Source organism: Mastomys coucha, unplaced genomic scaffold (assembly GCF_008632895.1).
Source record: "Mastomys coucha isolate ucsf_1 unplaced genomic scaffold, UCSF_Mcou_1 pScaffold21, whole genome shotgun sequence".
Lineage (NCBI taxonomy): Eukaryota > Metazoa > Chordata > Mammalia > Rodentia > Muridae > Mastomys > Mastomys coucha.
This window is the reverse complement of record NW_022196904.1, coordinates 60,424,465-60,441,214: the sequence shown is the minus strand read 5'-3', so window position 1 is coordinate 60,441,214 and position 16,750 is coordinate 60,424,465. Positions and strand designations below refer to the sequence as shown.

The window sequence follows — 16,750 nt, the reverse complement described above, 5'->3', positions numbered from 1 at the left end:
TCACTTAAACAAATCCTGAGCTTCAGGAACAAAAGCTGTATCAAAGCTTTTTCTATCTCCTTTCCTTTCTGAAGTCTACCTTCACTCAGTTACAAGCACTTTTCAAATGGTGAGGAACTTTGTTTCTATGGGTCTTGGTCCACAGATGATGTTTCCTAGGTCAGAACATTGTAAAACTGTAGAGAATTCAGAGAGTATTTAATTTGCTCTGCTAGTAAAATGATAAAAATAGTGGAATCATTCAGGTTTTCAGGCAAAAATGTGTGTGTGTGTGTGTGTGTGTGTGTGTGTGTTGTACACTAATCAAGCCATTACCATCCTGTGGGTTTGTATTTCTGGGCAGCTATTGATGGAACAAAATAGGGAAAGATTCATCAAATATCTAGGATGTTCTTTCAAAATTAGTAAAAAAGGGATGTACAGTAAGCTAATAACAAGAACTGCTAGTAAGACCTGTTACTCTTTCATCCTTTGGGTACCAATTTGTATATCCTGTTGCCAAGGCAAAGGTAATTGTTGAATCTATCCTAAATCTTAGTGATGGAGTAGTCAGAAATGACTCCATCTGACAGAAGAGCCAGGAGGCAAGTGATGGATACTATTGTCCAGACGTGACCCTCCATTAACACTACCTATCAGCATCTGGATCCTGTCATTGGTCGACGTCCCAGAGCCAAGAAGACTGCCTGGCATAGTCCAAGCACTTCTGAGGTTTCAGAGCTCGTTCAACCCTTCACCAAATGAAGAGGTGAGGAGACTAACCTAAACCCTGTTCCCTCCATCTCCATCTGCCTTATTGCCCCTCTCCAGACCCATTGTTTGGCAGGTGCTGGCAATTTACTCCTTATCTTGCCTGTTTATGAGGGATTTTTTTTAAAATTAATAACAAAGAGAGAAGTGGTATTAATATTAATTAACACCATAAAATGAAACAGTTTTGGGATCTCACACAGTGAATCCTCACAGCCTCTAATTGGAGCTTTGGAGAAAGGGGAGGAGGAGGAGGAGAGGGGAAAGGGAGGGAGGGAAAAATGTGTGTGTGGGGAGATACAGATGACCTACTGGGTGACAGGCACAGGTTGGAAGGGTGACATTTTATTGTAAGCCTCCCAGTGAAAGGAAGAAAAAGAAGGGACCAGTCAATTTAATGCAGGGACCAAGAGTGCAGGAGTGTTGCTAAGAGACAGGGATGCTGGTAAAGTTCTATCACAAGCCCTACTCTGACCTTATGCAAATAGAGGCGGCCAACTCTTTGTGGAACGGCTGAAAATTCCACCCCGTGTGTCACCAATACCTGGCATCAAGCCTTTCATTCAAATGTTCTCTAAAAACACACACAGAGGATGTGACAAAGTGCGACACATCTAGGGGTTTTAACACATACTCACACAAACCTCACAAGGATATGGGGACTAGTAATAGTACTAATAATTTTTAAATGGGAGGGGGCGGTCAATGGCTGATCTTCCTGAGGAACTGTCACCCACCCTTACCTTTTGTCACCAGCATCTTCCTTTAGCTGTAAAGTAATCTGAAGAGTCAGAAATTGCCATCTCCTTGCAGAGATAGAAACCTATTAAGATACTGAAGTAGTGCTCAGAGTATTGTCATAATTCACACCCTGAGGAGTGTGAGAAGGGAAAGTGCGAGGGTGGGTGGATAGGCTGAGAGAGCTTGGTGCAGAGCAGTCTCAGTTCATCTGACCCCCATGCCCCAACCAAACCGAGAGAGAGAGAGAGAGAGAGAGAGAGAGAGAGAGAGAGAGAGAGAGAGAAACTTTTCATTTTTCATTCATCTCATCATAACAGAGGGGTGGGGACGTAGGTATACATCTTTGAGGAACTGCCGGTGGTTTGCAGTCTGTTCAGAACCCTCAAGCTGAGGGGCTTGCTCTGCCAAGTGGCCCTAGGTGCCAGAAGGTGAGCTCTGAATTGGAGCTGGATGCTATACCAGGCCTGACCCTTGGGCTCCGTGGAGTAGCCCTTTGAGAGGCAGAAGATAGAATCCTGACTTGGTACTCCAGGGTCTGGACTCCTCACTTTCTGCAGCATTTTCTTTCTTGTGCAGCCTCACTTCCACGAGTGTCCCCACACCCTTTCACCCAGAGTTAACTTTTGGTCTTCTCCTGGGTTGGAGTCTAGGAAGCCATTCACCAGCCCAAATGAAGCTCCTAAAAATAACTGCCCTAGAGTACCAATCCAGAGAAGTTGCCCATCACACAGAGAAAAGGGTTATTTTCACAGTTCTTAGCCACCGTTGAAGCTACAGGCTGTAGTTTTGGGGAACTTGAGGACCTTGGGGTTGGCTGACATGAAGAGGGCCAGTAAGGCTTTTCTCAGCAGCTGCATACAGCCCCAGGGACTACCGGGGAGGACCGAGGGCGGCTAGAACCTGACCCAAACTGGAAAGCGGCTTGCTCAGTCTCCACTCATTTCCTACAAAGCAGGAGAACAGAATCATTTTCTCCGAGTGAGGGCAAAGCCCGGCGCACACAACTTGGAAAACTCAATTTAGTCAGCCTGCTTTTTACATTCCACTTCCTCCCTCTCTTTTGATTTCAATATTGATAACAAGCCCACTGCTGCGCATCTTTATGATAATAGTTGCAAATGAGTACGGGGCTCCCCCCCAACCCCCTCGACTAGGGAGCATTTCAAGCAGTCAGTGGCAAGTAACTTCTCAGGATAACTTCTCCCTGAGATCCTACCCCTCCCCTTTTAATGGTGGGACTTTTCATAATGTGCACAATACTATTAAAATTTCATATTAGCACTGTGTATGGTGAACTTTGTAATGGGAAATTCAATAGCTGCTGTAAATATTAATGGAATATGAAATGAAGCCACAGCCTCGACCAGCCCTGACAGTAAAACGGAGTGAGCATGTGGCGGCCCCGGGGCGAGAGAGGCCTTTCCTCTTGTCGCTCTCGCTTTATTACATTAGCGCTGGCCTCCCCACGCCGGCGTGGGCTCAGAAGCCGAGGCGCAAGGGTCACCCATGACAAATGTCCCCGTGTCTCGCCAACAGGCCCCGCCTGGCCCTGCCACTCCATCTGCTCAACAGGCCCCTGGAGAGTGCTTGCGGGTGTCAGTTTCAGGCATAGAGCTCTTGAGAGCGCCAGGTTTCCAAAAAGATTGCAATGGTTCGGGTGCCTCCTCAAGTCATCGCTCCCTGGACCCGGGGAGGAGACAACGCCAAGCTCGCGCGTAAACGAACTCCAAGTGGCGTTCTGGGGTTGAAAGAGGTACTCTGAAAAGTCAGGCTCCCACTCTCGTCTAGACCCATAGCCCACCTTCCTCAAGCCCTACCCCAACCCCAGCCCTAGCCGGCAGAACCCGGCTCAGAATCCGCCTTAGGCTCGTTTTGCTGACAGCAGCCATCACCTCCAGGGTCCCGGAGCAGTACTGGGGGTCATAAACTGACCCACGGGCGGGCGCCGGTTCACTCCGCCCCCAGCCTAAACCGTGCGGGCAGTCTATTTGCAGCGCTGTGTGAACTATCAGAGTTTAGGCCTTGGAGCCGCCAGCGCAGCCGTTTCTCAGTCTGGAATCTTCCAGAAACCACCGGGGAATGTGCTGCGTAGACTGCGGGAATCCCAGTAGTTCTTCCAGCCGCGGAGGAGCAGACCTGGCCTTTTGGAAATCTGGGGTCCCTGCTGGGGAGGACTGTGCGCAGGCAAACGTGGCCATCAACACCTTGTGCTGCGAGTTATTTCTACCGGCTGGGAACGATCCAGAATTGAGTGGCAGGGGACGGATCTGCCTGCTCGCAGTATTTATTTTGAACCGACAGCACTTAGGAGACCTTAGTTTTTTAGATAGGACGTTAATCTCCACTTGTTAGGAGATCCGGCTGTCACCATTGAGCCTTCCCTTCTGAAGACCGATGGTCTCCGAGCTCCACCACCCAACTACTACCTGGACGGTGGGGACACGTAAGGCGGTGAGAAAACCGCAGGAGCAAAGCCGGGACACGGTGGGCCCTGTCGCAGTTCAGGAGATCCCATGGGGGAAGAAGGGGGCTAAGAGAGCCCAGGACCGTAGCGAAGGGTTTTCCCTTTTATTTTTACCTCTTAGAGAGGGGCGAAAGGGACTCTTTCTTACTGTAAAGATGGTTTTTAAGGCACGACTCTCGGCTCACAGGCACAGCGTGCTCGCCACTGAGTCGCAAGTCCTCCCATTTCACCGCCACTGACTGCAGAGTCAGTTGCTACCTCCCTTTTACCACCTGCTTAGCTGGGGACACGTTCCTATTCCATTTACCCCATCCGTCTTTAAATTGTTTTCTGCCCAGTTTCTCTTCGCTCCCGGAATCAATCCAAAGCAGCGCTGCTGCTATTCCCTCATTTGGTCTCCGAGTACCCAAGCATCAGGACCCAAAGGAAGGGAAATAAAGATGGGATTGAAACGCTCCAGGGGTCCCCAGGCAGAGATTGCTTCAACCAGCTAACCCTGTATTCCAGATCTCCGCCATTGCTTCAGGTGTGGTTTGCTGGTCGGGAACCTTTGGCCAGTCTGAGCCACAGCACGTCTTTGGCACCACTAAAAGCACCCTCCCACCCCCGCCAGAATCTCGGAAACTTCCCCCCCCCCTTGCCCCTATAAAAGAGTTACACTTTCGACGAAGACTTAAAAAAAAAAAAAAGACAAGAAATGGATATAGGTTTTGTAACCGTTAAATAACTTTCTCAGCGTGTATTAAAGGAAGATTGTATTTTATCAACAGCTGATTGATGCCCGTGTGATCCTGTCGGTTTGTCTATAGTATCATATTTATTTAACCTGCTGGGGGACCATGTTCAGGGGCAGCCTGTTCATGCTGACAAGAGCGTGCACATTACACACTACCCCAGGTATTTTGATTGATTGTTCCCACCCCAAAGCCTTTGGTTCATAATTTAGCACAGCGGGTTCTGCATCACAGACTAGGCTAAAAAAAAAAAAAAGAATCCTGTAAGAGATTTCAGTGAACAACTACTGGCAACAAACCTTTCTCTACCTGAGACCCTCAAATATTTTAATACCTTTATAATCCCAGAACATCTAACTCTTATTTTCCCTATTTCCTCCCCCAAAGTGGTATCAGAGAATTCATTTTGAGTCTGTGGCTGGACCAGTCAGTATTTTTTGAACTAGGGGTGAAGTGGTGAGGACACCGCTTTTTTCCCCTCCCTCTTTCTCTTTCTCTAGCAGTAGCAGGCTTGGGGTGCTGAAGGAGCAGGGAGAAAAGAATGGACCTTTCCCACAGATGCTCCTCTTGTGTGGCTTTGGAATGTAGTTCAGAAGGTCTTCTGCTGGAATTACTACCATTGTTTAACTCCACCAACGAGTTCTTTTGTTTTCCTTCAGAAGACAAACTCTTCAGTGTACCTAAGAAACATTCAAAATATTTGTGTACTTTAAAATAAAAAAAGTAAATCGCCTCAGCTGTCTAGCAAAAATGTAACCTAAAGTTAGTAATACCTACTGCAGAATCCAACAAATTATCTTCTCTTAAGGCATTTTTTATTAGATACTTTCCTTATTTACGTTTCAAATTTTATCCCCTTTCCTCATTTCCCTTCCGAAAACCACCCTATCTTATTCCCCCTCCCCCTGCTCACTAACCCACCCTGTCCAGGCATTCCTCTTTACTGTGGCCTTCACAAGACTAAGGGCCTCTCCTCTCATTGATGTCCCACAAGGCCATCATCTGCTACATATACAGCTGAAGCCTTGAGTCCCTCCTTGTGTACTCTCTTAAGGGATTTCTAAGAAAGCAGCTTGCTGGGGAAACTTATTTTTGTGAGCCCCAGCAAAAACACATGTTTTAACTTGTGTGCATTTAGACAATTGTTTTGGCTGTGATAAAAATGGGACACATATTCCTGTATTATTGCTGTTCTGGCTAATAATGATTTTTTTAAGGGATTAGAAGACAAGTTTGAAATGTATGGTTTCCAGTGACATAGTGCTGCTGCCTGTGCCTGGTGGTCTTGCATTTGTCTTTTAGAGATTCTTGAAGCCTGAAAGGTCATCTTGGCAGCATCCTGTATCTAACCAACCTTCCTCCCCAGACTTTATTTTGTCATTCTAGGTTGGATGGGATGGTCATTATCAAATGATCACTGGCATGAATTTCCAGGGTGTAGGTATGTAGACATTAAACAAAGACATCAAGGGAATAAGTGCCTTCCCATAAGTCAATATAGCTAATACAGTTCTTTCCTTCACTCCTTAGGTTATTATTGGGGCAAAACAATTTTAAAAAATTATTTACTGATAATAGGCACTGGTGATAGCAATCTTTAAAACTTCCTTCTTCATTTCTTCATTTTTGAATATTATCCCTAGATGCTATCTTTGGGCTTGATGTATGCCTTTAAATAAAGACATTAACTAAGTTTTATATCCTCCCACTTCTAATTAACATTTCTTTGATTAAATGTCTTATTTTTAATACTGCCACTAAAGCCTTTCTTCTATCATCTCACACTTAGGGCATGTTTGAGAGATCTCAATGGTAGCCTTTCGTTGCCAGTAATATCATGTTCAGCCATTCTTTTTATCTCTAGATGTTGCTATTTATCCTTAGATGATATTCAATGAAAAAGAAAAAGTCAGAACATTTGAAAACTCCAGGAAAGACATCTCTCTGCTGAGAAAACAGCCATGATCAAATGTAAGGGCAGACACAGTATCCAGAGAGAAAGACAGGGCAGGCTGGCAAGGGAAATATTTACCCATTTCCTCCATGGCAGCCAGGGGCACTAAGGCAGACCCAGTACATTGAAGGAAAGGACAGTAGTTTGTAGTAAACAAATTCTATGCAATTTAATCACTCATGCTAAGAAAGTATTGAGGTATCCTATGAATTTATTTGTGGTCATTTTTCAAAGCTTTTAGAAATCATTGGTTTACATTGAGAATGATCTTTCTTTTTTTCTTCTTTTCTCTCTCCCTTCCCCTCCCTCCCACTTTCTTTCTTTCTTTCTTTCTTTCTTTCTTTCTTTCTTTCTTTCTTTCTTACCTTCTTTCTTTCTTTCTCTCTCTCTCCTTTTTTCCTTCCTGAAACAGGGTCTCATGTAGCACTGGCTGACTTCTAACTTGATGTGTAGTTCAGAGGATGACCTCAAGTTTCTGGAACCTGCCCCTACCTCCTGGGATGGCTGACATGTGCTATCTTGCCTGGTTTATGTGGTGCTGGCTGAGATTGAACTCAGGGTTTGGTGTATAAGTGCTCTAGAAACTGAGCCACATCTTGACTCTGTGGATAAACTTTTTGAAAAAAAAAAACAACCCACTACCAGCTTTCTTTAATAATGAATAAAACCATCTCATATGTTCTTTCCTAAGGAATATTTTGACTAGTTTAAATACATGCTGATACATACATATACAAATTAACCTCTTTGAAGTTTGGCTCACTTCTTAATTGTATATCTCTGGGGAGTTTACTCCATTTCTTTGTCCCTGAGTTATTTTATGTAGAAAAATATTAATCATACCTGTTATCAGGGATTGTCAAAAGGGTTATGTGAACTAACTCCCCAAAGCTCTTAAAACAGAACTGGCACCCTCAGAGCTCCCAGGGTCTCAACCACCAACCAAAGACTGCACATGGAGGGGTCTGATTGTTCAGGCAGCATGTGTATAGTAGAGGATTGCAAATTCAATCATCAATAGGAGGAGAGGACCTCGGCCCTGTGAAAGTTCTGTGCCCCAGTGTAGGGGAATGCCAGGGCCAGAAAGTGGGAGAGGGCGGGGTGGCAGGCATGGGGAAGTGGGAGGCAACAGGGGTTTGTTTTTGTTGTTTTTGTTTGTTTCTTTGTTTTTTGGAGGGGAAACTGGGAATGGAGAAATTTACATGTAAATAAAGAAAATATCTAAAAAAAAAAAAAAAAGAACTGGCAGGCATAACTCCTAGCCATCCAGTCATCCAGCTGCTGTTGCTATAGACCATGGTAATACACTAATGTTTTAATATCATTATTGAAAATATGGGTTTTTTTTTGTCACTTGGATGTTGTATGGCCAAATGTTAATACTCAAACTAAGGATGCATTGGTTTAAGCAGCTAAAAAAAGTTTTGTATGCACTCAAGTGTCAGCAGAACAAAACTACCCCCAAGGAGCGAGACAATCTTTGTCTGTCTTGTATCTTAGTTCAAGACACACTAAATAACCTTACATGTAAAGCCCAAGAACAAACTCCAGCTCCAGAAATTGGGGAGAATGCCACCAAAATGTTTGAGCACCAAATGCACACTGAATCAGAGAGACTTGGCTGGAAACTCCTCGAGAGACAAACAGCTATGTCCTCAGTTTCCAGCCCTGTTCCCCGTTATTCCATAAGGACACCAGCACACTTCTTTCTTTCTCACTCTTGCAGTGTGCTAGGCACCTCTGTCTTCCATAGCATACTTAAGTCTCACTGTTAATATGCAATATGGCAGGGGCATTTCAGCTTTCTATGTTAAAAGCATCCTTTCATAATATGTGTTTTAGATATGCACTACTAGGTTACACAAGGCCGAATTTATTCCTAGGAGGAGGTAATATGTTCTGGCAACACATTAGACTGTCCATTAAAAACTAGGATATCAATGTAAGAATACATATAGGTTTAAATAATAAAAAAATTTTAGGTACTGCTGCTTCCTGACCCACATGTTGAGTTTGGGGTTATAACAATACCAGTCTCAACTGGAAACTGTGGTAACATTACCTGCCTATGGTGTATTTTTGTTTGTGAGCTGGTCTATTGCTACTTCCAGCAGCAGTAACTTGAGAGCTCAACTGAAAGTGGAGTTCCTGGGAGGTGGTGGACCGAGCACTCCCCTCCCCTGCAGGTCACCTTTAGCTGCTACAGACCAAGACTTTCTCTTGTTACAGTCAGATCCTAGGACTTCAGGGATGAATAGTTTTCATTTTTTTTGTCCCTCCTCCAATGAACGCCTGGATCAAGCAGAGCCAGGAGCTGGTGTCCTCAGGCTCATCAACATTAACCTCATACCTGGAACCACACCTTTCTTCTCTTTCAGGCTCATCAACATTAACCTCATACCTGGAACCACACCATTCTTCTCTTTCAGTCGGTGTTCAGTGTCCTACTCAGCTCTTTTATTTACAATGCCTGGACCGTCATAAGGAGGTCTGTTTCTATTCTGTATGTATACCAGAAACACAGCAAGTCCTAGGTCACTGGACTTTGTGAACAGTTAACTTGATCCAAACCTGGGATGGACTTTGTACATCAGATAAAATGTTTTCTTCCACATGTCATTTGTTGTTGCTTGGTTTGATCTGACAGTTAAGTTCAGGTGTTTGACCTCTGCTTTGGTGTTGGGTGTTTCCCACTTTTCCCTATTTACTTACTTACTTACTTACTTACTTATTTATTTATTTACTTATTTAATGTATATAAGTACACCATAGCTGTCTTCAGATACACCAGAAGAGGGCACCAGATCCCATTACAGATGGTTGTGAGTCACCCTGTGGTTGCTGGGAATTGAACTCAGGACCTCTGGAAGAGCAGCCAGTGCTCTTAACCACTGAGCCTTCTCTCCAGCCCTACTCCAATTATCTTTAAGAAGAGGGTGAAGGTGACATCACTGAACTATATAACCCTTCTTCCTGCATCTCCCAACACTATTCCACACTCCTGAAATGAATCTTTGACTTTTTCATATTCAGGCAAATAGCAGCGTCCAAGTTCCTTTAAAACACGAAGGCATATCCCCAAGATCTGTTGTTTCCTGTGCGTGGACTGTGAGGTCGAAGGAAGGACTAGAGCCTGTCTCTAATGCATAAATAAATTCTTTTCTAAACATTACTCCCTTTGAGATTTGTCAAATAGTTAAGCTAGTTTACATATTTCTTTTCTCCTCTCTTCCTTTTAAGCACAGCTCATAAGCAGACACCTTAGCAGGCTTTCATCATGTAGAGAGCTTGCTTTTTATTGCCTTTTTCATAGCAGAGTTATCAAAAATAAGATAATGCCCAAAGATCTGGAGCCTAATCACCTTTCTTGCTGAGTTTAAAGAGTACTGAGGCTCTTTAAGTTAGCCCTGGTTATGCACAAGGGTGGCTGCGGTGTTTGCTCTATCCCATTTTGATGGAGAGGGTAATGTGTTTGCCAGATAAGGGGAAAAGGGACTGGCCACAAACACAAGGCTCTGTTTGATAAACCCTGACATGGTTAGCCATTTTTCACACACATGAAAGGAAGCTTTCAGACCCGAAGGAAAATAGAGGTGTCCATTCAAGCTTACTCATGTTTATCAAGACAAAAAAAGGTAAATAAAGAAAGTTGGCATCCTGTAGTCTATTTAATTAATTAGCTCCAGAGCTTATCATGAAGTTGAAAAGTTGGATAACGCACAAGTTTGATTCTTTTAGTTGTGATTTAGTAAGTTCTTCATGTTCATAGACATGGAAAAGAGAGTTATTTTGCTGGCCCTGTGTTGCTCTATTGCAAGGTGTTGGATCCATAAGAAGGAACCCTTGAGTTGAAGTTAAGCCCTTTATAGGGCTGCTCTGTGTGCATGGAATAGAACACTATTTGAAATCCGTGTTAAAATACATGATCAATAACATACTTTGTAAAGAAGCCTGTAGCCTGAAAGTGATTGATAAGGCTGGGAATAAAAATACCCTGCCTGGCATACACTTAGTAAATTGAGGTTGGTCTGTTTTAGAATTCTAGGTAATGTAAGTACATAGTAAAAACATTTTAAAAGAAATAACTGGCTATGGGGTTGCAGCCAAGTTAGAAGGGAAATGCCTAGCATAGATGAGGTGGTGGGTTCGGTTTTTAGCACAGTATGAATTAAGCATGCTGGTACACATCTATAACCTTAGCCCTCAGAGGGCAGAGGCTTGGGTGATCCAAAGCTCAAGGCCATTTTCAGTTTCATAGTGAGTTTGGTATCAGCCTAAGGTATGGACACCACCAAGTCTCAATAAACCAAATAAAAACAACAACAAAAAAATCACTTTATTATTTAGAATGATTTTTAACATGTTGGGGATCGGGACTAGAAAGACAGCTCAGGGAGCTCAGAGGACCGTAGTTCAGTTTCCAGCACCTACACTGTGTGGATCACAACCACCTGTAACTCCAGGGAGCATTGTGCCCCCTTTGGCCTCTCGAGGCATCCACACACATTTGAAACACACACAAATAAAAACACGTCTTTACTTAAGAAAGAAAATGTTTAAAGGTTGGGAATGAGCTATGTTTTGCTTTATGCAAATTTTTCTTTTCAAGAAAAATAAGAAGAAAATCAGATATGTCACAAAGTAGAGTAATTTCTTGAAATAAAAATCCAGCTATTTTTATTACTGCCGGCGCATTTTGGGGCTCAATTTTTATAGTTTAGCAACTCATGGTTATTTATAAGGAAATAGCAACTCTAACTTAATATCCTAGTAATTTTTTTTCTGATTTTCTTATTAGAAATTCTACCTCTTTGGTTTCTTCTAAATTAAAAGTGTTTAATAAACTGAGGAAATGACCTTCAATGATTAGTTCATCTATAGAATACTTAAGAATGTGATCACGTGAATTTCTAGGCCTGTGCTTTTTCCATATATGAATCAATTTACACATTTTTGTGCTTTGTTATTAATAATCTATATGAATGTAGAGGTTTAGATGAATTTAATGTCAACTAGGGATTAATGTGCATTAATTAAATTGACAGTATCTTCTTTAATGAGAAAAAAGGATTTAGTTCTAATACTGATGATCTTAATAAAGCTTTCCTCTACTTGTCTGTATTTTCTCAACATTAGGAATTATTTTTATTAGAAGGTGAAGTAATTTATTGCTGGCTGAGGGGCAAAACTCAGATAAATCCAGTGATTGCAAACTGATTTTGTTTTTGTTATTGAGGTTGTATAACCAAGCCATGTAACTTTCAATTAAAAAGGAATCAATCTGTGTCAGCCATTTAAAAATAAAAACACAAATTGAACTCCACATTTAATTTTCTTTTGCGTATTATGTAAGATGGTTAAACATTTGGAGAGATTAGACACTGACTGTATCTACCACATAATGTTGACCATGTTTGTTTGAATCTTCTTACATAGTGTAAAAACTGTATTTGCCTAAATGCTTTTCAAGTACAATCCTTGTCACAGAAAGGACCATATTTTGTAATAAAATCTTTCTACAGATCTGTGAAAACTCTGGAATTATTATACCATCACTTTGAGAAAGGGTCATACTACCACAACACATGTGGGAGTGCAAAATTGTCCTGATGCGTTCCTTCCCAGAAAGCTATCCACATAAAAGATTAAGTGTCCCAGTTACGTACACCAGACCCCATGAGGTTCTGATACCAATCCTCACTCCTGGCCTTTTTGCTGTTGTTAAGATATGGTCTTGTGAATAGTAGACCAGGCTGGCCTCAAACTCACAATCCTTCTGTATCTTTATCTCTCCAAGTCCCATTACGCTGGCCTAATTGCTTTCTAACTTACAACTTCATTGTTATTTTGAAGTGGAAAATTGAGGCAAGAATGCAGCCAGAGGAGGAACTACCCCAAATAAAATTCTATTCATGATATATATTAATTTTACCCCATAAGCAGACAATTCTATGACATCATGTGCACACACACACACTCACTCACACACACACACACACACACACACACACACACACACACATTTTAAAGACAAGATGTCAGTCAGGCAATGGTGGTGTATGCCATTTTTCCCAGCAGGCAGATCTCCGAGTTAGAGGCCTGGTCTACAGAGTGAATTCCAGGACAGGCAGGACTATACAGAGAAACCCTGTCTTGAAAAACTAAAACCCAACCCAAACCAAACCAACCCTCCAACTGCTTCTCCTCCGCCAAAACCAAATAAAACCCTTCAATTCTCACTATGTATCTCTGGCTGACTTGAAACTTGAGACTTAGACCAAGCTGACTTTGAACTCACAGAGACACACCTGCCTCAGCCTCCTAAGTGCTGGGATAAAAGACATGCACCACCCCATCATGCTCAGCAAACAATATACATACATGCATACATGTCTAAATCTTCTATTTCAATACACCATACTTCTGGGGACACATTGCAATGGGATGAGATTGAGTCTAAGGCAAGTGAAGCAAAAAATTATCTATTAATTTTGAGCCTGGAAGCAGGATGATCTAGATGGAAGAATCTTACTTTTAAAAAGGTTATGCTCATATTTAGCTACCCAATGTGCTTGATTAATAGAGCTTCAAAAAAGTTTTAACTTAATTCTATTATTTTAGGTGTATGATTGTTTTGTCTGCATGTACGTCTATGTACTATGTGTGTGGCTGGTATTCTTGGAGGTCTAAAGAGTGCCTCAGATTCCTTGGAACTGGAGTCATGTATGGTTGTGAGCTGCCATGTGGGTTCTTCGAATTGAAGCCAGATTTACTGGGAGAATACTGGCTGATGTTAACTGTTAGGCAATCTGTCCAGCTTACATAGCTTTTATTAAAAGAACTACTTCGAGTCTTGATCTTTGTCAGTTAAAGAATCTAATCCACTTTTCTACCAAGATAGGACACAAAGTTGCAGTCTCTATATTTGGTATAGAATGCAGTTAAAAAACAAAAACCAAAACCAAAACCAGTCAACCAACCAAACAAGCCACTACCACCACAACACCCTTAACACTGTCTTCTGAATATGGAGAGCATAATGCATCTTTATTGAGTTCAGTGGAGATCATCTCAATCCCAAAATTTTCTTTTCATTTGTTTTTAGATAAGGTCTCACTATGTTGTCTTGATTGGCTGGCTTTGAGCTCACAGGAGTTTACTAGCCTCTGCCTGAGTGCTGGGATTAAAGGTATGCACCATGATACCTGGCAAAGAGGACTTCCTTATAATTCATTCCAGTGGCAGCAGTGAGCAAGATCATGCTGCTGTTTGTCAGGGTTGGCAGGGAAGGGACACTTAGATTGTACTAGAGTCATTCAAATCATTGTTTTCCAACAGTGATTGCACAAATGGAACTACCCTGGGAACTTTTCAAATATCTGCATCACAATCATCCAAGAAATGCCTTCCTTTGAGGACACAAATATGCCATTTACAACTATAATGTCTGGTATTTCTTAGAAATGAGACGCCGTAGCCATGTTATCCTGAGATGAGGGCGGTCACTGGGAGAGCAGAATTGCTTGCCGTTTGATTGTCCCCTTTGAAACTCAGCAAACCACAATATCCCTTTAAGTAACATTTGAACATGTCAAGATAAAAATGAGCACTGGGAACAGTAGAACCTCAATACCGAAAACAGTACAAAACTCACATGTCGAAACTATTTTCCTTTTTTAATAAAGGAATATTATTATGTCAGGTATTATTTATACAGCAGATTATCAATTCCTTACTTGCTTACTGAATTCATTCAAATCATGTCTTCTGTTCTTCTGTGGTGTGTGTGTGTGTGTGTGTGTGTGTGTGTGTGTGTGTGTGTGTGTGTGAATATATATACATACCATGGTGATGTACATGTGCGGGTCAGGGGACACTTGGTGGACCCATTCCTTCTTACTACCATAATGGTCCTAGGGATTCCAACTCATTAAGCTTGGGGGCAAGTGCCTTTACTACAGAACCATCTTGCTAGCTCATTTTTTTCAGTTTTGATATTACAAGACATTCAGGATGTGAAAACAGCCATTTAGAAAACTATTTTGTTGATCCAGATTGATGAATATGAGAAGCTGGTTCTGTCCATAGTTTTATTTCATATTTCAGGATGATGACAATGGAAGACACCTTCTAGGGTTATAGTCTCTGGTAGTCACCAGGTGATGGCTAGGATGTGGTTCAGTAGCAGAGCTCTTGCCAAGCCCCATGTCCCTCCCCACTACTTCCCGAATTACCCAGAGAGCTCTTTGAATCACAGACCCAAGGGTTACTCCAGAATATTCCTATCTGTATTTTGTACATTTCCCATTTGACCTGAGGCTGAGCTGCTAGTAAGCATGAGGGTAGGCAGCCAGCCACTATGTTGCTCCAGCTTGTCAATCACAAGTACCCATTTGAGGATTCAAGGGGCTCTCTTCCCTCTCTGTACCAATACCATCCTAGGTTAATGATTAGAGAGCTCATATTTGCACTGAAAAGTAGAAGGGAGAATCATATTTGTTGGGCACAGCTTCTTTCATTGGCTGAAACACTCTCCATCTGGTTGACAAGATTTACTCATTCCTAAATACTTTGAAGATGACCTGCTTCATTAGTTACTATAGCTAATCACACAGCACAGGTGTCATTCATTCCTCATTCCTAACTTACAGGCAAAACAGCTCACCATGGGCTTCCCAGAGAGTAAGTGACAGAAGAGAGATCTGAAGCAGCATGGAAAGCAAGGTGTGGTGGCTCAGCACACCTTGATGCACTCAGAAGGCAGAGTCTGGAAGATTACCACAAATTCAAGGCAATCACAGTGAGTTCCATGCCGGGTAGGGATTCATAGCAAGATTCTGTCACAAACTAATTAACCAACTAACTAGCTAACCAACTAACTAACTAACCAACTAACTAACTACTCAACCAGCCACTGAACAGACAAAAACAGGACTGAATTGGATGTAGTGGTGCATGCATGTAATCTAATTATTCAGGTAGTGGATTGAGGTAGAAGGATCTCAAATTTAAGGGTAGCCTGCACACTTTGGAATACTCCTTTTTCAAAAACCTTAAAAAAATGACAAGTGATGATGATATGATTCCAATGATTTAATTCTTTTTCTGCAACATGCACACACACACACACACACACACACACACACACACACACCCCATAATCATTGACAAAGTATACGTCATATATTGCTCTATAAAAGATTCAACATGATCAACAGAAATTCAAATTATATTGGCAAATAAAATGAATAAGAAGCAAATGAGATATGATAATAAGAAAAGGAAGACTGAGTACAAATTGTCCCTGCAAAGCTTTGTTATCTTGCCAGTTGTAATGAACTTGATTCTAAACTTCTGGAGGCAGGCTTTAAGGGCTCCATGTGGCATCCTGTTGACAAGGTTAGCAAAAGCAAAGAAGATGCAAATAGGAATGAAGCTGCATTACAACTCCAAAGTTCTCTGACTCAATTTTCAGTTCTACAATGTCCTCTTGGGACTATCGAGGATGGCTCTGGTGGTGCTCATGGACATACCTGCATCTGTGAGACAGGGAAAGCAGGATGCCAGCCAGGAACAACCCATTGATCCAAGGCAACATACAGGAGTTGCAAATCTTGAGTCAGGTTTCTCTATCATTTATTTCCTTCTGATACTATTTGTCACAGCACCAAACACAGATAAGTTTGTCATTAAACCAGTAACACCAGGCTGATCATAGTATTTCAGATACATTTCTTACATTACTAAATGTGAAATAGAGTCTATCATACCCTTCGACACTTCAAGTCATTCTTCACTCGTCCAATTTTGCTTAGAGGGCCAGTGCATTTGGTTGGTTCAAACAGGACATAAGCATTAAAACAGATGTTTTAAGAATAAAAAAACAGTCTTGGGGGTGTAAAGGGGAGTTGGGAGGTAGAATTTAGTTAGGAGATAGAACTTAGCCTGAGAGGGGTCATCGGCTAAACCCTCAGCAAGTAAGAGGAAATAAAAAAAAATCGTGGAGATAAAACAATCACCAAAGAAGTATTCTTGCTTAAGGGCAAAGAAATGTCTTTCTTTCTTCCTTCCTTCCTTCCTTCCTTCCTTCCTTCCTTCCTTCCTTCC

General features: G+C 42.1%; 2 long non-coding RNA genes across 4 annotated transcripts in view; both read left to right on the top strand.

Annotated features, from left to right (window-relative positions):
- The window catches only part of LOC116102381, a 67,220-nt gene extending 51,431 nt beyond the window's left edge, over window positions 1-15,789 (top strand). For 2 of the 3 annotated variants that reach the window (XR_004123121.1, XR_004123120.1), the window contains exons 5-7: window positions 539-748; window positions 9,022-9,131; window positions 15,295-15,789. This is a non-coding gene — a long non-coding RNA (uncharacterized LOC116102381). The remainder of the gene's footprint in view (window positions 1-538; window positions 749-9,021; window positions 9,132-15,294) is intronic. The other variant, XR_004123122.1, reaches the window with a different exon arrangement.
- On the top strand, window positions 2,201-4,724 carry LOC116102383. Its single transcript, XR_004123124.1, has 2 exons — window positions 2,201-3,942; window positions 4,463-4,724. It is a non-coding gene; the product is annotated as an uncharacterized LOC116102383 (long non-coding RNA).
- Window positions 15,790-16,750: the final 961 nt, after the last annotated feature.